The sequence below is a fragment of the Pongo abelii genome, chromosome 6, assembly GCF_028885655.2.
Source record: "Pongo abelii isolate AG06213 chromosome 6, NHGRI_mPonAbe1-v2.0_pri, whole genome shotgun sequence".
In the NCBI taxonomy this organism is placed as follows: Eukaryota; Metazoa; Chordata; class Mammalia; order Primates; family Hominidae; genus Pongo; species Pongo abelii.
Window position 1 is genome coordinate 108,422,196 of NC_071991.2, and position 25,681 is coordinate 108,447,876.

The window sequence follows — 25,681 nt, forward strand, 5'->3', positions numbered from 1 at the left end:
TCTTCAAACCTTCTTCAATGTAAATTGTAATATTGGGCTTTATTACTTAATGTATAGAATCTGTGTATATCCTCTTAATTAGTAATTTGAGATATTTTTTCAAAATTTCTTTTCTTCAGTTATTCTCATAAATACCCACCAGTTTTAAAAGCAATTTTGAAAACTTCTACTCAAAACAGAAAAACAATAAAAAACAGGGAAAAAATAGGATAGAAAAACCTTCTGTTCATTCATAAGATGTACAGAAATGTTGTTCATGAGTAATCTTTTAAACGTTCACCTCTATATCAAATGTAATTTATTTTCTACTCTCTGAGCAATGATTCAAACATATTTGAACATATTTTTTTAACTAAGGAGAACATACAATTAGTCTATTTTAATTTTGCTTCATATTTCAAAGGTTTGTGTTTAAGCTTTATTAATAGTGCTCTTTATTTTCCTACTAATAGGTCTTTAATTACATGTATCTGAAAATACAAAGTCTAATTGTTAGAAAACTTAATGATTCTTAAAATATTTGCTTTCATGAGTATATGATTATCTGAAAAACAAACTCCAAAGGGCAATAATTAAGCAACATGTGGTTCCACATAGGCAGAATTTAGAAAATTAAACTAACATTCTATTTAATTTAATATAAACATTAAATTTAAATTTAGAAAATTAAACATACACCATATATATATACACACAGACAACTTCATATTGAATAAAATACAATCAGCTATAAAGTAGATTAACAGACTCAGATTCCTTTTAGACTAGTAAATTTGACTCATTCAACATGTTCAGATGCAGTTGGCCCACTGTATCCATGGGTTCCTCATCTGTGGATTCAAGCAACCAAGGATTGAAAATAGTCAAAAAAAATTTGCATCTCTTAACATGTATAGACTTTTTGTTCTTGTCATTATTCCCCAAACAATATAGTATAATAATTATTTATATAGTATTTACATTCTATTAGGAAATATATGTAATCTAGAGGTGACTTTAAGTATAAGAAAGCATCTACATAGGTTATAAGCAAATACTACACTATGTTATATCAGGGATTTGAGCATCCTCGGATTCTGTTATCAAGGGAGGTCCTAGACCAGTCCGTCACAGATACCGAGGAATGACTGCAACCCCTTATTCAATGTTAAATCCCAATTGTACGCTTTTTAGTGTAGCACTGAAAAGTTTTGGAAGAATTCTCATATAAACAATGCTATTAAGTTAACTTTCCAGATAAACTGAAATAAAACTGGTTTTTAAAAAAAGAGAGAAAGAATTGACAATTTTACAGTTATTTTTATTCATAAGATTTTAAAAGCATATATAGGCTGGGCTCAGTGACTCACGCCTGCAATCCCAGCACTTTGGGAGGCTGAGGTAGGCGGATCACCTAAGGTCAAGAGTTCAAGACTAGCCTGGCCAACATGGTGAAACCCTATCTCCACTAAAAATACAAAAATTAGCCAGACTTGGTGGTGGGCACCTGTAATCCCAACTACTCAGGAGGCTGAGGCAGGAGAATCACTTGAACCCAGGAGGTTGCAGTGAGCCCGAGATGGTGCCATTGCACTCCAGCCTGGGCAACAAGAATGAAACTCTGTCTCAAAGAAAAAGCATATATATACAAGCTACAAGATTACTATCAACTGGTACAGTACTTTATAAACTACAAACTCATCTTTGCCCTAGGATTAATCACTAACCACTTCAAGAAGGAATGTGGACATAGACTGGCCCACTGTAGCATTTAAAGTTTTTTGGCTAAATACACACATCTGTGTTGTTCTTTTCAAACCGTCAAGATATAAAACCCATTTAAAACCTATTTTTAAATACCATGCAGCAATGATCCCTTAGAGGCAGCAACTTTAGATGATGCTTAAACAATGAATTTTTTTTTCCAACAATAACAATTTTCTTCAAATTCATTTATAAAACCTCACCACACAGCACGAGGCATACTTTCCTGGTAAGCAACTATAAAGCAGAATTAACTGTCCTCAAATGACTATGAAATTAAGTCAGCCATATCAGATTAAGATGACCATAAATGCAGTTAAAAACATGCTAATTTACAAAGCCCCCTAACCATGTTTAATTGCCACATTAAAAACCCTTCAGATGCTGGTCTGTCCTTTTACAACTCAGAACAGTGTCAACTGAATTAACTTGTTTTGTCTGAATGTTGCACTTTGTTTTTTCATTTATATAGCTGGGAACATTCATGAGCTCTAGTTATGATGTCTAAATATTTTTACTGAATAGAATAAAATAATCAAATCCATCAAACTGGTTTTAATAAGGTAAGCAATGCATTTTTAAAAGGAAGTACTCTCTTAGCCCTAAGCAACATGAGTCATCATGAAGAAATTATATGTATATATATATATATATATATATACTTATCCATTTCTATCTGGTACTTTTAACCATGTGGGGCATGCCCATCTTCCCATGAGCATGGAAACTGAAGGTAACCCAAGGGCACTAGCCAGCTTTGGAATTACTGCTATAATGCCTCCTACACCACACCCACCACACTCCCATACTCTGATTTCTGCAAGCCACAGAAAGCCAAGGTTTTCACCCTATGGCATTCTGGACTCTTTTGATACCCTGTCTCAGAGTAGAAACCCAATCTTTGTACTGGGCTGTCAACCATTCACTTTTTAGATTCAGAGTACATAATCATTCGGCTTGTTTTTGCTATACCCTCTGGGTGCCTCATACTCTAGAATGAACTATTTGATTTCGTGACATCTAGTATGTTTAGATTTCCCTTCCTTTCTGGACTACTCTTTCACGTTTCCTCACCTACCCCACAGCTTCAGATGCATTATCTTACTACCCTCTATTCTCAGCTCCTCAATGACCAGGATATAACCAGGAATTGAGGATAAATTATTTATTCCACTTGTTACTTAGGCAACCCTGGAACATTAATGAAAGCATCTTTTGCCATCATGTATTATATAGAATCTTCAGTAAGCAGCAATGCATAACAAGACAAAAGTGACTGATTCTGACCTACCTAAGGAAAAAAATCACATTATTTTGTGATTATCTTGGCTTCTTCCATAACACAATAATCTTTGGTTACCATAATGCCTAAGCTCAATTAGAAGTCAGAAACCCCAAAGTATCCACACCAGGCAGCAAAGCAAGAATAATCAAGATTGACATATTTCAACACACATAGAATTGCACTGAAAGGCTCCCTTAACCAATTCACCAGATAACCCCACCCCCAAAAGAACTATGCATGGGTGAAATTTCTATAGTTTTTGCACTAAAAGTAAGGTCTTCCCGTGGCTGCTAGAAATCACCAATATGACCGTTCTAACTGTTGATCTTATGCTGTTATAGCAACCAAGGGAGACAACTGGAAATGGGAGAAAGTCTCTTTTAGACTGATGAAAATTAACAAGGGACAGAAATCAAGATAGTAAAGGAAGGAGAAGGTGCTGTGATTTAGCCAGAGATAATAATTGTCAACATACTATTATATTTCATTTTAGATCTTTTTCCTAGGTGTGCAGATTAGTGTACTTAACTCCATTTCAGTTGTGTTCTTTAATGCACGCTAAGTTAGATAGCTAGAACAAAAGCTAAGCTAGAAAGCTAAAGTTTATTTCCTAGACTTCCTGACAGTTAGACGTTGGCACATCACCTAGCTCTTGCCAAGCAGATACACTGGCATTACTTTGGAAGGCAAGGTTAACACAGTGAGACAGAGGCCGGCTGCTGTTGCCTCTGCTGTTTTTACTAGCAAGGTCAGTGATACAAAAATTTGATTTTTCTGCAACGTAGATCTGAATATCCAAACTCTACTTTCATAAAAACAAAAGCTAGGGCCAGGGCATCCATGTGAGGTGGCCTCCTAATTCTCCAGGGTTTTTTTGTTTGTTTTTTTTTAATGAGACAGAGTTTCTGTCTGTCACCCAGGCTGGAGTGCAGTGGCGTAATCTCAGCTCACTGCAACTTCCGCCTCCCAGGTTCAACAGATTCTCCTGCCTCAGCCTCCCGAGTAGCTGGGATTATAGGCGCCTGCCACCACTCCTAGCTAATTTTTGTATTTTTAGCAGAGATGGGGTTTCACCATATTGGCCCATCTGGTCTGGACTCCTGACCCCAAGTAATCCATCTGCCTCAGCCTCCCAAAGTGCTGGAATTACAGACGTAAGCCACTGTGCCCGGCCTCTCCAGGTTCATAAACACCACAGAAATTGCAGCTTCCTTAGCCACCTATAAAATGAGCAGCCACTACTCCAAGCAGAAACATGCTCATTGGTTGTTAAGCAAGAAATAAACTTTCATTGTGTTTGAACCATTATGCATTTTTTAATCTCTTTGTTACATAAGCTAGTGGTTACCCTAACTGATAAAGAGTCCAATAAATATTTATTGAATGAACGTTAAAGAAGAGGAAATAAATGCAAGAAGGAGGTGGAGGGAGGGTGGGAAAGATGGTGAAAGATAAATAGATGTTTAAGGATCTTGATTTTTTAAAGAATTAATGGGATAAATGTTCTCTTGGAGTACAGAATTATTTCATACTATTACAATTACTAAATTAATAATAACCTGTTTGAATTTCTTTTCTATTGGTTTTGCAGTATAACATCTGCTCACAATTCCTATCCTGTTGAAATTTATACTCTAATCCACTCCATAAATTTTAAAAAATGATTTTGGTTTCTGATTACAGTTTTACCATAATGTAATTACAAATCCAAAAGTAAGGGAAAGTCCTCCATAATACATGAAGCTAAAATCAAATACAGACATCAACATAATACATATGCAAAAACTAGATTTCCATTTTATTACATGCATACTAATTATTAAAATGTAACACTTTTGATAATATTTTAAAGCAGTGTCCCCATAGTGTGCTCTGAAGACGCCACTCTGATGGTCCCCATGAACCTTGCAGGGGGTCCATAAGGCCTCCCTTTCCCAAGTACATATCTGTGTGAGGGAAGATTGTTTTCATACATACTCCAAATCAAATAACATTACACAACATATTGAATGCAAAAGCAGATATGAGAATCCACCTGTTTGTATTACGCCAGATAGTGAAGAGATTTATGAAAATGTAAAACAGGCCTGGGGCACAGTGGCTCTTGCCTGTAATCCCAGCACTTTTGAAAGCTGAGGTAGAAGGATTGCTTGAACCCAGGAGTTTGAGACCAGCCTGGGCAACACAACGAGACCTCATCTCTACAAAAATTTAAAAAATAAGTCAAGCATGGTGGCACATATCTATAGTCCCAGCTACTTGGGATGCTGAGGCAGGAGAATCACTTGAGCCCAGGAGATCAAGGCTGCAGTGAGCTATGATTAGGCCGCTGCACTATAGCCTGGGCGACAGAGTGATACCTTGTTTTAAAAAAACAAAGAACAAAGCAAAAGTAAAATAGTGCCCTCTTCTCACTAAATATTTTTGTTTTGAAATATATAGTTATTTTTCATAAAACTGTCCTATTTATGTTGATACATAATAAATATTTTTATTTTTAAATGATGAATATATATTTTAAATTTTCTCAATCTTAATTTCCAGTATGCTAAATATTGATAAAACCAACCCACAGAACAGAAGCTCTTTAGGGTCCTAAATTTTTAAGAGTTTAATGAACCATAAATAAATTAGTGAAATCCTGTAACAATGCCAGGATTCCTTTTATTAATAGTAAACAATAAACTGTATTTAAATATAGCCAATTTTCTATATGTACAAAATGCTAGGCAGCCTTCCTATTGCTGTAGTAGAAACAATATGGCATTGAACACATGGGTTTAAATACCAGTTTCATAACTTATTAGCTGTGTGGGCATCTGGTCCCTATTATTCTCACTGCTACCATTACAACTAACTCAACGTTATGCATATCAAAACTAAAATTGTTGCATTTTGCAAGCATTCTTGAACATTTAATTGTGCAGGATTATAGAGAGTAATTTATATATAATTATATACACTTACTAATTCAATTATCCAGGAGTATATTTTAGCTAACTCACTATTCAGAGTTATACTTCCTATAGTAGCAGTTGCAGCATAACTGAGTATTCTTAAAGCAAGCAATTAATAAACTCCAACATAAAATTTTTCCTTGCCAAATTATATCTGTCTTGTTCTATGGAAACTCAACAAAATACTTACTTGTTTAAGGGCCTATGTTGATCCAAAGATTTCTCTTCAGGAAAATGCTGGTGCTGCCTAGGGATACTAGTACCTTTCAATAAAAAAAGTGTTCAACTAAGAGCGCTGTCCAGGCCACTCAGCTTTGATAACAGAAGTTCAGCTTTATCATAACCTGTATGTCAAGCATCCAAAACCTAGGAAACTACTCTTCATTACTAACAAGATAATAACCTTTCAGTAGGTATGATCTCAATTCTTTTTCTCATCTACATTTTACAAAATGGCTTGTTGAAGAAAGGTTCTAAGAAGGAAGCTCTAAAACAATAGTCTTCATTTTTTTTCCTCTCATATTCCTAAAAGAATTTTCTAAAAATACTCAACATACATTTTCAGTTGACATGTAAAAATTTTCATCATGAATTTAAATGACTGCAAAGGCTATAATTTCCAGCATGTTACAAATACTGCCATTTTTATATAAAAATGTTATATCAGTCTTTTAAGGGTACCAAAGAAATCTAACTTCCACAGTAATCTGATATACACCAGCAACCATTTTATTAAAAAAAAATTCAAGAGTTAGAAAATTCATTACACTTTTTTGCTTAAACTCATTTCCAGTTATCTCCCCATAGGATTTTACCCTAATGTAATCGTTTTTATTTCTAAAAGTTTTTAACTGATCCTCTATCATACTTCTCTTCAATAAAAATGTACCTTAAAATTGAACTTTTAAATTGTGTTTAATTTTCTAAAACTGTAATGTTCAAACTAAGAAATATATGGAAATGTATTTCTTAATGAGAAGGGCTAGATTTTTTTCTTTTTTAAAATAGTTTATAGGCCTCTGAATGAATGTTACTCGTTGCTAGTATAATGTTTCACATCAATTTTTTTCTATTTTTTATTTTCTCTGTTTATGAAAGAACTGAAATTGTTCACTAAGTAGATGAGAAGGATGTTTTGTTATGGCAATGGTACTGAATCCTTCAAAATCACATAGCTTATTAAAAATATTTGATGTGTGAAAACTATCAGCTGTTAACTCAATTACATCTTCCTTAAGTTTGCTGAAACCAAAGAATTAGAAACCATATGAGTTGCAAAAGGATTTGTTACCTTGAGTTTAGGTCATTCACCTTTTCAATACCAATACCAATACCAATACCAATACCAATACTTCTAGCTAATCCTCTGCTGTCATGATGCAAGGGAATTTTCCATCCTGGAGAAGTGTACAATGAGAAGATCAGGGAGGGGTGAGAAGTCTGCCTTGCTTATTGTAACACGAGTCAAGAGCAATTCTGAAAGGGGAGTTAGGAAAGGAAAAGCTGCTTTCACTGTCTCAGGAAGACCAATTTTAGGACAGACTATGGAAACTGAGGACTTAGATTCCTTCAAAATCAACTGTGTGCGTCCTTGGCAAACAATCATGTACAAATTTGAAGACCTCAAATCTAAGGGACACTATTCCTTCGCTACTCCAAGTGTTTTAAATCCCTTCTCTCTGTCTCTTTTTTTCATACACACATGAATGCAAGCCAAAGCCCATTCACATAAAGCAATCATATGAAGCACATCTTTGCATTTATTATAAAATTATTGTTGGTGCCACAATAATCACAATACTGCATAAGCTCTAAATCCTTGCTACTTAAAGTATGGCCCTCAGGACAAGAGCATAAAGCATCATAACCCTGTTAGAAATGTGGAATATGGGGACCCATTCCAAACATACTGAATCAGAATCTGATTTTAACAAAATCTCCAAGTGATCCCTATGCAGATAAAAGTTTGAAAAGCACAGACCTAAGTAGAGAAATAATTTTTAAAAATGTAGTTTGTAAAAAACATACCTCTTGTAGAAATAATATTTCCTCTTTTTTGATCATAATAAAGTAACCCTCATGTTTCCATTTTTGTCAATCTTACTAGCACCAGCCAGTGTATTTCCTAAGACCATTAAGGCTTGAAGTAAAAAATATATTGGAAACGTATCTCTTCCTCATTATCCTGGATTTCTGGAGTGTTAGTCTAGCTGATTTGTCTGCCTACGGTCTTTCCCCCCTTCAATCCCTCCTCTGCACAGCTGCAAGAGTAGAATTTATATAACAAATCTAATCATGGGACTCTCCTGTTTTAAAACCTTCAAGGTATCTCCAAATTAAAATACAAGCATATAAGGACGAGATTACCTGATCCCTATTGACCTCTCTAGCCTCATCTCCCAACCACCTCCCATTTTCTCCTGTACTTACTCTTTTAGCTCCCTGTACATACCACGTGGTTTTATGTATTACCTTTCCATTATGTTGTCCCTTACCAGAATATCCATTCCCTATTTATTGCCTAGCTGATTCTTACCTGTGCTTAAAGGTTCCATTTAGCAATCTTCTTTTCCAGAAAACTTTCATGTAAGATCCCCCCACCACACGCGCACATCTACCCCTTCATACACATACAATGGGCAAAGGTTATTTTCTTTGTACTGTCACAGCACTTACCATTTTGTATTTAAATAATATATTTATATCTCTGTCTCCCTATATAGACAGTAACCTCTTCTAAGGACTAACAAAATTAACAGCACAAAGCAGGTGCTAAACATTAAAAGTCAAATTGAATAAAACAAAATGTGATTGTTAATCATAAGAATTGTAATAGCCAGCTCTTATAATTAGCATATTCACTTCTCTATTCATATGCTTTTAGTGTTCTTATGTCATCTGCTAGTTTTTACCATTTTACTTTTATTTTGGTTTAAAAAAAAATCTACCTCAATTCCTTTTTCTGAAACTAGGCAGAGTATACATACATATATAGAGCACAGCTCTGAGACTTTGGTGAAATTACATAATGTGTCTTAGTCACAGTTCCTTTATTAATAAAATAGTAATTATAGGATCATATTCAGTAGGTAGGATTAAATTTGGATGCAATAGTCCCAGCTACTTGGGAGGCTGAGACACAAGAATCACTTGAGCCCTGGAGGTAGAGGTTGCAGTGAGTCAAGATTGCGCCACTGCACTCCAGCTTGGGCTACAGAGTGAGACTCCATCTCAAAAAAAAAAAAAAAGGATTCATGTGAAATATTTTATATAAACTATAAATATTGACCAGGCATGGTGACTCACACCTGTAATCCCAGCACTTTGGGAGGCCAAGGCAGGCAAATCACTTGAGGTCAGGAGATCAAGAACAGCCTGGGCAACATGGTGAAACCCCACCTCTACTAAAAATACAAAAATCAGCCAGGTGTGGTGGCAGGCGCTGTAATCCCAGCTACTGGGGAGGCTGAGGCAGGAGAATCGCTTGAACCCAGGAGGTGGAGGTTGCAGTGAGCCAAGATCATGCCACTACACTCCAACCTGGGCGACAGGTTTGACTCTGTCAAAAAAAAACTATAAACATTATATACATAAGTAATAAAAATTGCTTATTTTATTAAAATCACATCCATCATAACAAAAAGTACAGTGGTTAGAACTCTAAACAACAGGAAATACCTTAAGAAATAAGATAAACTTTAAATAAGAAGGTCTTAACCTTTCTGCTGCTGAACTTTTAAAATTGAATTCAGTATAAAATTAATACCCCGCAGTGGCCTTTGCACAATCCTATATCTCCTTAGTTTCCTGTACTTCATGAAAGATGTAGGATAAATAAGTGATTATTTGAAACTGTTCAGGTTCTGAAACACAATCTGCTATCATGAATATTTCATTTCTTGAAAATATTTTCATGCTTATCTTTTTCAATAATGCCACATCATAATGCTTTATTTCATCTGCCTGTGACAGACATCATTACTAATCCTATATAGCTGCTTGTTTCACGCCATGCTAGAGCAGCTGTTGAATTTCCTACAACATGGCAGCCGATCCTGACATTCATATGAGGAATACTATGATAAATATATAAAGGACTATATAAATAAGGCAACAAGAATTAAAACATCATAGGTTCTGAAGGTGGCATCTTGACTTAATTGAAAGAAACTCAATACATAACCAAAGCTGAAGGATGAAAAGGAGAAACGATTACCAACCAGTTTATAAACCACAATCTAATCAACTTACAGGGCAAATAAACCTAGCACTCAGATCTTGTTGAAACCGGTTTTTATGAAACTTGGTTTTATGAAACTTGATTTTTAATGCCATTCCTCACCAAAAAGATTCATGGCTTCTGGAGAAATGGCTAGCTTCAGGGCTAGATAGAGAAGGTACACAATTATCCTGGAGCACCTTGCTATGCCAAAAAGTAAGGAAATGCTCAAAAATGATTTTTTGAAACCTATCAAAAAGACTTAGAATTATAAACCACCAGTAAAAAAATGTTCTAATAAAAAGTAGAAGGAAATGAGGAAGAAGGGAAGACTGGTAGAGCAGGATGCTGAAGACTGACTAGTAAATGAAGAGGAAATACTGGCACTGGTACATCATTTTGCAACCATGACAATAAAGCCTGGTCCAGGCAAGAATTATTAGTAGATGCTAAATCAAGAAGAGAAATTTATATGCAGGGTCTCTGAGTATCTCCCCATGGATTGCTCATTAATAGCAAGGGGATAAGAAGTAACTAAAAAATAGAGAAAATAGACAGTACCTTGACCAGATAAATATTGAGAGCTTCCAGATGCGATGCCTGGAAAAGGAAAATCATTTGTATAATATCCTGGCTAGGAATGCAAAATCTGAACCTAACTCATGAGAAAACATCAAACAGACCTCAAATGAGAAGCATTCTATTTAAAAAAGAAAGAAAAAGAAAGAGCAAGGGTGCTGTATTCTTCAAATATATCAGTGTTATAAAAGACAAAAAAAGCAAGCTGAGGAATTGTTATAGATTAAAGATTAAAAGAGATTAAGGAGACCTGACAACCAAGTACAATACACGGCTCCATGCTGGATCCTGTACTGGAGAGAAACAAAAAGCAAATGTTTATAAACTACATTACTAGGTACACTGACAAAATTCAAATATGAATGGTAAGTTAGGTAATGGCAATATATTAATGTTAAATTTACTGACACTGGATATTATACTGTGATTATATAAATAAAATGCCTTAATCTTAGGAAATTGCATTGCAATATTTAGAGGTAAAGGAAGGCAATAATATCTGAAACGTTCGGAAGATTCTAAAAACAGAATTAAACATATATTCATTCTCTCTATACATATGTGTTCTCTCTATGTATTATTTCATCAATATATTCATTGTCTCTGTATATATGTATATACACACGTATATACGTGGAGAGGAGAGGCAGGAAGAGAGATCACATGATAAAACCAATGGGACAAAATACTAGCATGTTAACACTTGCTAAGTCCTAGCTTTAAAAGAATATAGGTATTCTTTGTACTATCTTTGCAACTTTGATGTAAATTTAAAATTATTTCCAAATACAAAGCTTGAGGGGGAAAAAAGCAGGCAAAAGATAAACACAAAATTCAGGTACTGTGAGAGAGAGGAATCGGACAGAGGAGGAACGCACGGAAGAATATGCTGACAGTGTTCTCGGTGACACTCGTGGCTGTTCCTCTTATTGTTATGCTTTATAACTACCTACATGCTACATATATTCCTGTGTGGGTAAACTATTACATTAGGAAATATTACATCAGAAAGAAGAATAAAGAAAAAAATAATGCTCTGTAAATTGTTTTAAGAATTTCTTCAAAACTACAATAAGAATACGAAGAGCCCTCACAATGCAAGCACAACAGGAGATATACACTAATAGGTATTTCTGGAGTAACAATCATTAATTTGTTTTTATTCCTACTGGGTTAAAAGCATAATACTATATTTAGGTCCAGTTATTTAGTTATCTTCATTCTTCCTCAATTTGGTAGTACTTTTTTCCCTCAGCAAAAAGGCTTTTTTTTTTTTAACACAACATGTAGTACAGTTAACAAGAGTTAATACACACAATTATAGCTAACATTTATTGCTTACTGCCAGGCACTATGCTAATAAGTACTTGATATACATTATATCTTTCAATTTTCACAGTTACTTGAGCAACATATATCCTATTATTTTCCCTCTTTTCGCATGGGGAAAAAACAGAAATAGAAAGGTTAAGTAACCTGTCCAAGGCCACACAGCTAGTGTGAGTCCAAATTTGAACCCAGAGACTCTCATTCTAGACTTCATACTTGTAAACAACATGCTCCACTGCACCTGAACCTGAGATTCTGATCCCAAATAGTTCTTACATTGAAAACAAAGGTAAAATGCCCATATAGTACTTTAAAACCAGTGGATAAGCAATAGATTATAGCTATTATTTCCATTCACTGAGCAACAAATGCTGTACATAAAATAAAGACTATCTTAGATTTGAATTCCCCTCTTCATTTTTCCTTTTAACCACTTATTAAAAAAAGAAAAGGTATTATTAAGTAATTAAGATGCTACCAGAGACAAAAGGATAGAAAAACTTTTAAAATATTCTCAATCTATATACACTAGATAATCCACATTTTAAAAATATTGAATATGCTTATATGGAAAATGCTGGTTATATTGGATATAGGAAAAAAGAGTTTTCTAGCACAATAGAATTCTCAGGTGCATTAAGTGGATATGTCATTTTACAGCAGCCCAGCATCCAGTCCTTTTCCTGACATCACCCCTACTTCTTTTGGGGGAATTTTCTCTACTGTGCAGTCCTGGTGGAAGCATAAATCCAAATGCATGTTCTCCATTATGGAAACCAAAGATGTCTTTCAAAGGCTACTTCCAGAAAACTCTCTGTTCACTCCAATAGTATAGGGAAGTGAACATATAACCCAGGTTCAGTCAGTCAGACACATTCTCTCAAGACTTAGTGTATTAGGCAGAATCAATGCACACACCAAAGACGTGGTTAGAGTTTATTTACTGCAGCAACACAGCCTAACATTTTTGTTGTTGTTGTTCCTGAAAGTTCTTGCTACCAAGACCTTCCAGATCTGCCTAATTCTTATCTGTTTCAAGCATAACTCTTTAGTCTCCCTTCAATCCTGTGAGCTTTTCCCATCCCAGATACCAGATATGTCTAACAAACTCCTTTTTTGCTTTTAAGTCAATCTGTTTCCTTTACTGGCAACAAGAGTAACAACAACGACAAATCTGTAAAATAAAATATAAAAGCATAAGGGGATAAAATTATATAATCTTATTTAGCAGTTCTTTGGGTGACTTTTATTCTTTTCCAATGGTTTAGTATACTGGAAAAAGTACTGGCCAAAGTATTTAAAGAGCTAAAATCTAGTCCAGGCTTTCCATCAGCTGGCTTCAACATCTGAAGTGTGAATTCATTCTGGTCCTCATTTTTTTTTAAATCTGTAAAGGAAAATGGTTTGAACTTCAAGTTTTGTTATATTCATAAAATATTATGTTTTATAGAAAGGACCAAAGATTTCAATGACAATACCAATAATACAGACCTTCTTTTAAGAAATTAGCACACGGATGACTGTTATAGTATTTCCTATTCTTTTTTAATAATATTGTTTTCATAGAAATAAAATGTTACAGTAGTTTTTCAATGACAAACAGGAATCAAATACTTTCAGACCATTTCCCTAAAGGGATGGCATTACATATCTTAGAAGATTTAGCAGTAAGAAAAAAATTGGTTTGAAATATTACTATCAGTAAATAGCATTACGTTTGTAAGATCCACAGGCAAAACAATGCATCTTCTATAGGTTTTTACATTTTGTAATACCACAACATTCTCCTGAAATGTAATTCCCTTCATGTTTTCAAACGTTGTATAAGTACCAGCCTTACATAAAAGTTTCAAGTTCAAAAGAATAAAAAATTCCTTTAAAAGATAACTGACGATAGTTAGACATGTTTTGCTACAGTTGTATAAAATTCATTGGTATAATTACTAAGGAATACATTTATAATCGTATTAGGATTTCAGTTTTCATGAAAGGGCTAAAATTACTCATGTCAAAGTCAGGCAAAATTTTGCAAACTGGCATTAATCATGGATTGGTGAGAGTCTAAAAAGCCAGTAGGAAATCATAGAATAAGGTCAGAAGGAGTTTTAATGTTGAAATCAATACATCAATAGAAAAGTATTGTTATCAATTCTTTAAAAATTAAAAAACAAAGCCATTTTCAAAAGCCAATCAAGATTAACACCATTAAATCACATCTCCAAGAATAATAATTATTTAATTTTAACACTTATCAAGCATTAACTGTATTTAAAAGGCAATGAGACCTTCTTCTTCTCATAAAAGTTTTATCTCCCTAGACCTAGGCTTAGATATACTATTTGTTACCACCTCTCACAGCAATTCAAAACACAGAACAACTATCATGGCAGTCATTATGCTAAATTCTGGATGGTAATGAGGAAGATGAATTAGTCCTTGGTCTTAAGCACTCACCGCCATGAAATCAACTCAATATAATGTGATCCATGCTAGAAAACAATGGTATTTAGTATAATCTGTTAAGGAAGCAATTAATTCTGTTTGGGGACAGAGGAAAACCTATAAAGAAAAGGTGACATATTAAAATTTTATAAAAATATCAAAAACTCTTATCCAGACAAAGGACTTCATTGTAGGTCAGATCTGAGTTTAAACCCCAACTCTAACCTGTGTTGTCATGTGAAACTGAGCAAGTTGTTTGGAAACCTAGAATCTAGGCCTAGTTCTGCTGCTCTTGAGCCATGCCCTCAGGCAACACTTAACATCTCTCAGCCCCAATTTCAATGGAGAGAGTCAATGAGTCATTCTCTATAATCCTTAATTTCCCCTCCAGTATAACATGACTCTACACCTTATAGTAAATTGATAAATTCCTGTTGATATTGAATGTGTTCATTTACCAAATACCTCTAGAATACCCAACTATGTACTACTGGGCTTAGCAAGTGGAATACATCATTGAACAAAATAAGCAAAAATCTCTGTTCTCAGGGAGATTACACAGAAAACATCTATGGAAAAACTTTTAAAATACTTTATTGCACCCTTGTTCAAACATAACTTCCCTGTGCAGTTGACATATACGTCAAAAATAGTTAGCACTGGAAAATTTCCAAATAACCATAAATATTAACATAGAGAAAGAAATCTAGATAGCGATGAAGCATAATTAGTAGCACTACCATCAAAATCCCGTTTCTCTAAATTCAGTCAGTGAGCCTTAGCGGCTTGACAAAAAGGCAGCATGTTAACGAGATTCCCCCAAACCAATTTAGTATATAGTATTTATCTTCCTCATGTAAATTATTCCATAGTTTCTTAAGAACTATGATACAACCAGGTAAGTTTTATTTAAAGATAAATAAAATCTGTACATGGTGAGAAAATATTAACACAAAAACCTATTATCTCACTTCTTTTTCAGACATTCCACTTCCATACCTGGTGTTTTTCAGCCTCATTTTAGGCTATTTTATTATATAAGATTTTTATTTGAGTTATATATCACCACTGTTTGAAAACTGATTTATTATTCAATAGACAATTGCAAGACATCCATTTTTAGGCATCTCCAAAACAGAAACACAGTCAGAGTATGCCAGGTGATGGAGGGGCTACAGAAAGGATACATGATGAGGTAAGGAAGAACAGAATATAGCTGCCCTCAAAATACACAGCAACTTGAGGAGAGTCACGGCAAGTCTTACAATCTTCCATGCTTGGACTCTTCTTCACTAATCTACTAATTTCTCTGTACGACTTTTCCCGTTCTCTCGTGGTGATGTCTTCTTCATGGCTGCTACAGTATCCTAGATTCTGCAGCCTGCCTTCTCTCAAAATGTCTGCATACTTTTGCATCTTTCTATTAATTGCATCCCTTTCTTAGAAAAGAAGATATTACTGGGGTTGTGGTGACTTTCCAGTATGGAGTATAAAGTCCTCATGTTCAGCCCCCTTAATGGCTGTGTGCTTTTGACTGCCTTTGGATAATGGGGTCACAAGATTTTAAAAAAACAAAATCTTGTTAGCATATGCCTAAGTCATCCATCAAAAGAGGACTATAGCATAGGAGTACCAGGAAGTTTCTAAGAAAGACATGCAAGTACTTTCTGTGGACTGTTCACCATGTAATGATACAGTATCACCATAGAGACTGTATGTACAGAGACTGAACTTAACAGTCACTCCCACAAAATTGGGCCATTTCTTTGACTGTCAGGCACTTTCTGTGGACTGTTCAGTATATAGTGATACAGTATCACCATAGAGACTGTATGTACAGAGACTGAACTTCAAAGTCACTCCCACAATGTTAAGGCATTTCTTTAAAGGCACAAAAGTAAAGTAAACACTGGCAAATATATATAGCATATACTAAAAATTTAAAATTCTAAAAGGTGTGAAGAGGTGGGTGTAGTCATATGTTTATGTAATTTAAATAGGCTCAGCTTAGGAAACTATTCTTTGAAGTAAAACAAAACAAACATACAAATAAAATATTGTGAAAACACTGTTTTTAAAGCTGAGCTGGTCAGCATCAAACATGCACTTCAAAGTAGTGAGTCTTAAGTTTCATAATTGGTATTCTTCAAACTGTGAACCTCAGAATATATTGACAAATGGCCACAATTTTGGGTAAGAGAACAATCACCTTGACGAACATTTTCCAAAGTTTCAGTATTCCAATTTTATCAAGGAGAAACAGCCAGCATTACACAATTGCCAGTCTGAGGTTCTGTGCCAACATCATGCATAAAAATTGCAAGCAATGACCAAACAAAATATAAAATACAAAGGACAAATGCTTGAGGAAATGGATACCCCATTTTATATGATGTGATTATTATACATTGCATACCCGTATCAAAACATCTCATGTATTGCATAAATATATACACTTACTATATATCCACAAAAATTAAAATAAAAATTTTGAAAAAAATACAAAACACAACAAAGAAAACTTTGGAATAATACTTCCTTTATGCTGAATACTTCTATAAAACACTGGAGCCACATGAAAGAAAAGAATACGTATCTCTTGTTCTCTTTCCTTCTGTCAGTAGGCACAAGATAAATATTCCTTCACCCTCCACCTGCCACTCACCAGATCCCACTGGCTGCTATCACACAACCACAAAATGAGCCACCTTACAAGGAAGCAGATACCAAGGAAGGCAGAGAAGAGAGATGGAGTTGACTGCTTATAAACATTCAAATGATCACTGACTTTGTCACTTCTTCTGATGAGTTCTGTTTTTTTTTTTTTAACATAAGCAAATTTTGTTTCATAAAACAAAGGAAATGATGAGCATGGTACAGGATGGCAGATAAGAAAGGGTATTTAATCTATCTCTTTCCCTCCTAGTCTCTCCAAAAGGCCATGAACATAATGTATGAGCAAGGATGATAAGAAACCCTAGTTTTGCACTAGCAAAACAAAACAGGGACAGAATAATATGAGCAGTCATAATTTCTCATCAGTTTCATTTTTCTATTTCAAGTGCTGTAGATCATTGATCATGTTCTTGCAAATACCCATAAAGTCTACACATTGAAGATGAACAATTAGGGTAAAAGTGAACATAAAACATTGATGTAATCTGTTTTGTTACCCACTGGAGGAAGGAACCTATAAAATTATCCAAAGTTTTAATTACGAAGGATTAAGAGACTTGCCCCTACAAAATCTTCCAATGTTTTCATTATTGAGGATTAAGAAACTTTCCCCAAAACATTTTAAAGTAGCATTAAGTGGTGAAAAAAAAAAAATCGTAGAGAGAAAGAGATCACATGCCTCCCACAGGGTAGTTGTTAAATGAGTATTTCTTAAATTTAACTGAAAATATATAAAAGGAAAGAAAAAAATAAATTTTCTATGAAAAGGAAAAAGAATTCGAGATGATCAAAAAGGTTAACATACTGGAAGACGGTGCGGCATTTGAGGAATAAAGGTTGGTATCATCTACTGGACAGAATTGTTTTGAAAACTGGATGAGATGTTTGCAAATATACTCAGCAAATGTCACGCAGTAAATACACTGAAATTGAGAAAAAACACTGAATAAAAGAGAGAAACCTGCTTCTCAGTGCTACTAAGTAAGGTGAAATGGAAAAGAGGCCATGCAGTTAGGATCCTCTTTCTTGGTCCTTTCATGATCCAGGAGCTGCTGCTTATAAAGCTGCTCTGGGGCAGAGATTTCAATTTGTCTGTTTTCTTGACAACTTCAGTTATAAGCTTTGCTAATGCTCATAAGTTCGCACTGGAGAAAAATTGGTTAGTGAGGATTATGAACTGAAGGAAAATGCCTTCAAGGATGGGTTGGTAAGATTAGGATAAATTCTAATATTACACAAAAATAGATTATACTCTACATATTTTATACCAAATTAATTTCTCCTGTGCTGAGTACAGTAACTCATAAATCCCACTCACTCTGTCCCCAAGCATGAATGAAGAACACGAGAAAATACATCAGGGATTTAAATGAACGCATTTTTAAGTTAAGGAACTCATATTTGACAAGAATGGCTTATGCCTTAGGAAATACTATTTTGAATCAAATCAAAGTTGAGGTGGGTTTTTTTTCCCCTACTTTTTTAATCGTGGAGGAAAAAAAAAAGCCAAACATCGATTTCTAATGGTAGGCTTGCTCTGACCCTTCCCATTTTACTCTGCAGCAAAGACCTAATTCAGTTCCTGAAAAAAGCCAAGCCCTCATCATGGTCACTTCAGATTATATAACGGGAGCTGCTCTGAACTATCCAAGCACAAAGCAGGTCTCCAAAAATTACTCACATGCTAAAGCTTGATATTGTCATAAGTGTCTATAAATGCATACTGAATAATGTAAATTGGTAACCTGCTGACAATGCGTTTGCATAAATCAAGTCAATATTCATGTAATAAAATCACCACTGAGCCTTTTATCTTTCCTAGTACTGATCACTCTGTAGCTAGTAAAGTCCTAGACTAGGCTGGTAACTTAATGAATGGAAAGACTGGCATTCTAGAAGAACAACTAAGAAAAACCTAATAGAACTTAGTGATAAGAAGCTAGTTCTCAAGAGGAAAAAACCCAAAATTAGAAAAAAAAAATGGCAAGACTCAACAATTCCACAAAGTGAGCTTTTCAAAGTCCATTCTTTCTCCCACATTATTATTGTCCTTATGTCTAACAAGTACTCTGATGAACAACTTATCATAAGGCTCCTTGCATTTTTCACAGTATAAAGGGGAAAAAGCCATATAGCTCTTACCAAGTTAAACCCAAAAGACAGTCAGACCCTGAGAGTCAAACAAGACGTAAGTAAAATGGCTTTGGCCATAAATCAAAAGCTAATAGGGCCTGACCACATGAGTCTGACCCTTTAATAGTATTCTCTCCTAGCTTGGCAACCCAAGTGAGAAAACAAAGTGTTGGGGTTATCCAAGCCTGTGCGAAGACACTGGATGCTGCATTCCATGTTAGCTATAGCTATCACATTGCTGAGGAAAAGTTACATTAAATCAGGAAAAACTATTGTCACTAAGTCTAGACTTTTGTTTTCAGAGACAAGAAAGTGTGAAATTTAAGCATCAAATATGATATCATGATCTATTAAGAAGACTTGAATATTTTTGGTAAATGTTTACAGTTCCCACCACAGTTTTAGCTCCTTCATAGCGAGGGGTCTTATACTTTAGTGTTGTCTCCCACTATTTAGGAGGTGCTCAGAAAGAGAGTCTTCACTGTTTATTAACTCAGCAGAACTCTCAGGATGTAAACTATAGACTAAAAGTACTCACACACTGATGCCATATTTGCCAAACATTAAAAGGAACAGGCTTGTTGAGTGTTGCTACAAAGAGTAGAGGCAGATCAAAAGACAAAAACTACCAGGAAACAGATGAAAAACCATCTAAAGTAATAATAATAGTAGTCTTATGAGACAGTAAAATATCTGCCACCAAAAAAAAGTGGTTTTAATCCAATCCACTTGCTTAAATTATGATGTCAAGGTCTGGTACTCAACTGGCTCATTCATAATATCTGAGTGAAGCCTGGAAATGTGCATTTTCAACAAACACAGTTCTCATGTAGGTAGAAAACAACATGTAATCCTGGCTAAGCAACCGTACCTTAGCAAACCTGTGAACAGATTTTCTGAATTTGGTAAAAGTGACTTTTTTTTTTCTTTTTTCTTTTTTGAGACGGAGTCTTGCTCTTTCACCCAGGATGGAGTGCAGTGGTGCCATCTCAGCTCACTGCAACCTCCACTTCCCGGGTCAAGCAATTCTCCTGCCTCATCCTCCCGAGTAGCTAGGATTACAGGTGTGCGCCATCATGCCTGACTAGTTTTTATATTTTTAGTAGAGATGGGGTTTCACCATGTTGGCCAGGCTGGTCTTGAACTCTTCACCTCAAGTGATTCATCCGCCTTGGCCTCCCAAAGTGTTGGGCTTACAGGCATGAGCCACCACGCCCGGCCAAAAGTGACATTTTTGAACTGAGGTTCATGTGAAATTAAAGAGTCTTTGTCTCTATGAGATTATGCAGTTGGGTAAAATAAAGTAACAACCACAGCAACAACAATAACAATAGTAATACAGGAAACCTAAAAACATATATTACTTGAGACATGTTATAGTACCATTTTTAAAGAACTCAGGCTCTGGATTAAAAATGACCTGGATTCAAATCCTACACAATTTACTAGCTCTGTGACCTTGAACAAATTACTTATCTTCTCTCAGTCTCAATTTCTTACAACAGTTAGCTAACAGAGAAATTATGTAGAGTAACATTGTGTTACTCTACATTACTCAAAATTATAAACAATGATATTACTCAAAATTATAAACAATGAAGAGTAATGGTACAAATATCTAAACAAATCTGACAAGTTTTTAGGTAAAAAAATAAATTCCAAAAGTAAAAAAGCCCCATAATCTCATTAATTTAAAATACATATGTGGCCAATAAACACATAAAAAGATGCTCCACATCATTAGTTATCAGAGAAACGCAAATCAAAACCACGAGATACTACCTCACATCTACTAGGACGGCTACAATCAAAGAAATAGATAATAACAGTGTCAATGAAGATATGGAGGAAGTGAACCCCATACACTGCTGGTGAGAATGTGAAATGGAGCAGCAGCTTCCGAAAACAGTTTGGCATTTCCTCAAATGCTTAAACACAGAGTTACCATATAATCCATCAATTCTACTCCTAGCTATATATATATATATGAATTGAAAACAGTTATTCAAAAATTTGTATACAAATGTTCATAAAGGCATTATTCATAATAGCTAAAAGGTGGAAACAATCTAAATGTTCATCAACTGATGACTGGACACACAATATGGGGTCTATCCATACAGTGAATATTATTAAGACATAAAAGGGAATAAAAAGTAGTGATACATAGAACATGATGAACCTTGAAGACATCATGCTAAGTGAAAGAAGTCGGTCACAAAGAACCACACATCATGTAATTCCATTTATATGAAATGTTCAGAATAGGAAAATCTATAGAGACATAAAGCATATTAGTGGTTGCTAGGGACAGAGTGAATGGAGGTGGTATGGTGGTGACAGTTAAGGGATATGGGGTTTTCTTTGAGGGTAATACAAATGTTCTAAAATTATTCTGATGAATGTACAACTCTGTGAATATACTAAAAGTCACTGAATTGTATACTTCAAATGGGTGAACATATGGTATATGAATTAAATTTCAGTAAAGGTGTTTTTAAAACAAATATATGTAATATATATTTGCACAATAAAAAAATATAGTATATATAGTTATTTTCTTCTAATATGGGATTTTCCCCCTAGAAGTAGCTCCTTATCACCAAGTTCTATAGGTTTTTCATAGTCATTCTTCTATAATGTTATTCTTTCCTTTCCATTTCATATATAAATATATATATGTGTGTGTATGTGTATGTGTGTATGCATTCATATATATAAAGAAGGAAAACATCCCTCTACAGTACAGCTTTATAGTACAGTATCCTTCTATAGTACAGCTCTACAGTATAGTATCCCTCTATACTACAACTCTGTAGTATAGCATCCCTCTATAATACAGCTCTATGATACTCTTCAAGCCCAGCACCTGTTCCTTTGGTAAACTGCTTTTCCCTCCATTCTATGTCATTCTAGTACGGCTGTCAGTCACAGGAAATCCCCAAATCCCACTCCTGCCACAGAAACTGCACAGGAATTTCTGCCAATGAACTGTCTCAGCTGTTCATATTTCCATGCTTCCAGGGGCCTATTTATTCGGCTTGGCTTTTGATTCTGTGATATAACCACATTTTATCTGTGATATAACCACATTTTATCTGTGGTTATATCTGTGGTTATATCTGTGATATAACCACATTTTATCTAATCTTTTATCTCTTCTTATTTTGCTTAGATAATCTCTGAGTTTAGGCTGCTTGCAATTACAAAACTCCATTTGATATACACTCAAAACTGTTTTAATCTCTTCACCCGAAGTAATGCTATGAACAATTTGCTGTTAATCCTACCACAGTATTTTCTATGCATATACAACTACACATCCACATATATATCTTATCATAATACTATACATAGTATTAATGTACCATAATTGATTTTAGCATTGTTCCATTAATAATTCTAACTTAACTTAGTTTTACTTATTCATTTTTCTTTTAAAATCAAGGGGAATATGGAGAATCCATTAAAAAAAACCATGTTAAAATCCAAGAAATATTTACGGAATAGACTTGGTAGTTGAAGGTCTTTTTTTTTAACACAACTTTAGATAATATTTAAAAAAACTGAAATATAATCTCTAATCAATTTTTGTTTACAATGTAGTTTGGCAGGTAATATAGAAAAATTATAAAACAATTATATGTCAGGATGTAAGCAAAATTGCATGATAATCATCTTATACCAGTTGAAGCCATGAAAATTCAATTCAATTTTATTAAATGTCAACTGTATAATGTTTTCTGATATGTGGATTGTATTGGCATTCGAAGGACCACCCAAAAAGTGTATAGCTTAGCATACTTATAATCCAGTTAGTCAACATTTTATAATTGTCACAAATATAAAAATTGATAAAACTTCCAGCAAATTTAAATATATTTCAGACAAAAATGTTCATGACTTTTATAATAATACTTCACATTTATTAGTACTTACTAAATCTTATTATCTAAATTATTTTTCAAAGCAATTCTATGAAGCAGGTATTGTTATAATCACCCAACGGCACCGCTGTAGTTGTAACTGGCAAATCAGAGAACTGAAGTCAAGTCTTTCTATCTCTAAAATCCCTTTCTTAATCAATATCTGTTATATCAAAATTATTTTAATGACTAAACAGTTGAACTGAAGAGTGTTTATAATATCCAATTGCATTCTCACATCAATATTAACAAAAAAGCTGTTAGCAACAAATCCACTGTCTGAATCAGCTCAAAGACTTATTAAACTTGAGATCTTCTTGTTACATGAGAAGTTGCAGTATCACTTTCTTCAGCTATATCATGAAGGTGAATTCAGATTAATTCAAGCCACCTAGTTGACTTGCAATCTTTACAAACATAAAAACAGGTTAGTATACTCTCCTAATGGTGTAGTTATTCTGCATGAGAAACAGGTATACAATTCCATAAGAATACAAGATAATTTAAAACATATAATAACCACATTGTTACACAGTAGACCTTCCCATATTTATGCATATTTAATTATAATATTTATTAAAAGGCTAATGAGACCATTTTGAAACACATTTACTAAAAGGCTAATCTGGTAGTAGAATACAATCTGTTCATTAATTGAAGAACACAATACATGACATTTGTACACTGTAAGAGAAGACCAGAATTGCCAATAAAATATCATTGAAAACTTCAAGTAACCCTTATGGTAAAAAAAAGTCCTATTAAAGATAAGAAATATCATGTACAGTATCACTTCCTCACTTCTACAACATAATTCAAACTTGCTGATATGTAAATGAAAATTTATATTCCAGTCAAGGAATGCACCCAATGAGAGTACATAAATTTTATATGTATTATGCAGGATAACAGCTGTTATAGACATTTAATCAAAAGCCATTTTAAAAACTGCAAAATATGTCAAGATGTTTACATGGTGAAATGAAATTTCATAATATGGCACCTTAAAACAATCTCACATTAGATTGCTGCACCTCAGAAAAGCACTATTGATATTTCACTGAGCCAAAAAATAATAATAATTCCCTTATCAAGTGAATATAGTGGAAAGAAACCAGGCTGAAAGTCAAATAGAAATACCAGTCATTTTCTTAAATAATAATATATTATTAATAATGATACATATCTGAAGGCTTATAGTTTCAAGATCCGAAAATTCCAGAAGTATAAAATGGAACATATTATCAAACTCTAAATAACAAAATTGTCTAACATGTAACTGCCTACTATTTGCTCATCAGGTAAATAAGAACTCATTTTAAGATTAAGGAAACTAGCAAGTCAGTTCAAGTCTGGAATTTTTAGATGAAATAACACTCACGAACAACTTTATTTTCTAACATTAATAACAGATTTCACACATCCACATAAGTTTAGGTAAAAATAAAATCCATGTATACGTTGCAAGTGGCAACTGTTCTCCATAGCCGATTCAGTATTATGAATTATCTAAATAAAAATCAAAAGTAAGTTACTAGAAAATAGTAAAATAGCTCCATCGAAAACTCTTCTGTGCATATTCTGCAACATAATTAACATAAAATGGTTAAATCACTGCTAATTTATTTGTCAGGAAAAAATAATACTTTATTATAATATCTAAAAAATTTGAAGGCACTTCACAGTATTATGTCTTTTTGTTAACACCATCCAATGGTATATTTATCAGTTGTCATATGAAGGCCCCGCCATGAGAGTTTTTAAACATTTATTAAGAAATACCCTCTACATTCAAAGTTAGATATTTAATATCTTTAAGGAATCTGAAATAGATTATATATTCATTGACTCCTACAACATGCTTCAGCCAGATAATGATTTTTTGTCAAAATATGAGCAAGCTAATTGTGTGGTCCTCCTCACGCAGACTGATAACAACACTCAGAATGCAATAGAACCAAACTCTTCACCTAAATGGATGTGAAAGGACTAGTGCTACGGTTCAGACAAGCCATCTGGCTTGTCTCTGATATACTCTGATATCATATTGTATCATCAGAAATTGTAAAAAGAAATACCAGGCATAAACTGCTAACCTTAGAATACAATTTAACCTCAGTATTCTCCACAAAAAGTAACAGAATCTGTTTCTCTAAGGTACCTGAGTTGATTCTAAGTGAAAAATATCAGGTTATTCTCACTACTCTCTATTTTCCACGTTTCCAGAATGAGAGCGCAAATCTGAGCACCATATTTAAAAATAAGTAGATCTGAGAATAAAGAAAACCATGTTTTCACCCAGATGCCTGCATTTCCATCAACAAGTCCTGAAACAACACCGCACGAAGTGTTGTAGCTGACTAACCCAGCATATTTCTAGGAACTACATTAG

General features: G+C 34.2%; 1 protein-coding gene across 9 annotated transcripts in view; it reads right to left on the bottom strand.

Annotated features, from left to right (window-relative positions):
* IMMP2L (inner mitochondrial membrane peptidase subunit 2) overlaps window positions 1-25,681 on the bottom strand; it is a 917,762-nt gene that overhangs the window by 704,791 nt on the left and 187,290 nt on the right. The window contains exon 6 of one of the 9 annotated variants that reach the window (XM_054559680.1): window positions 1,189-24,798. The exons of the other annotated variants lie outside the window; for them this stretch is intronic. The gene's annotated coding sequence lies outside the window, so the exon portion shown is untranslated. Of the gene's footprint in view, window positions 1-1,188; window positions 24,799-25,681 lie in introns of those variants that run through there. 9 annotated transcript variants of the gene reach the window in all.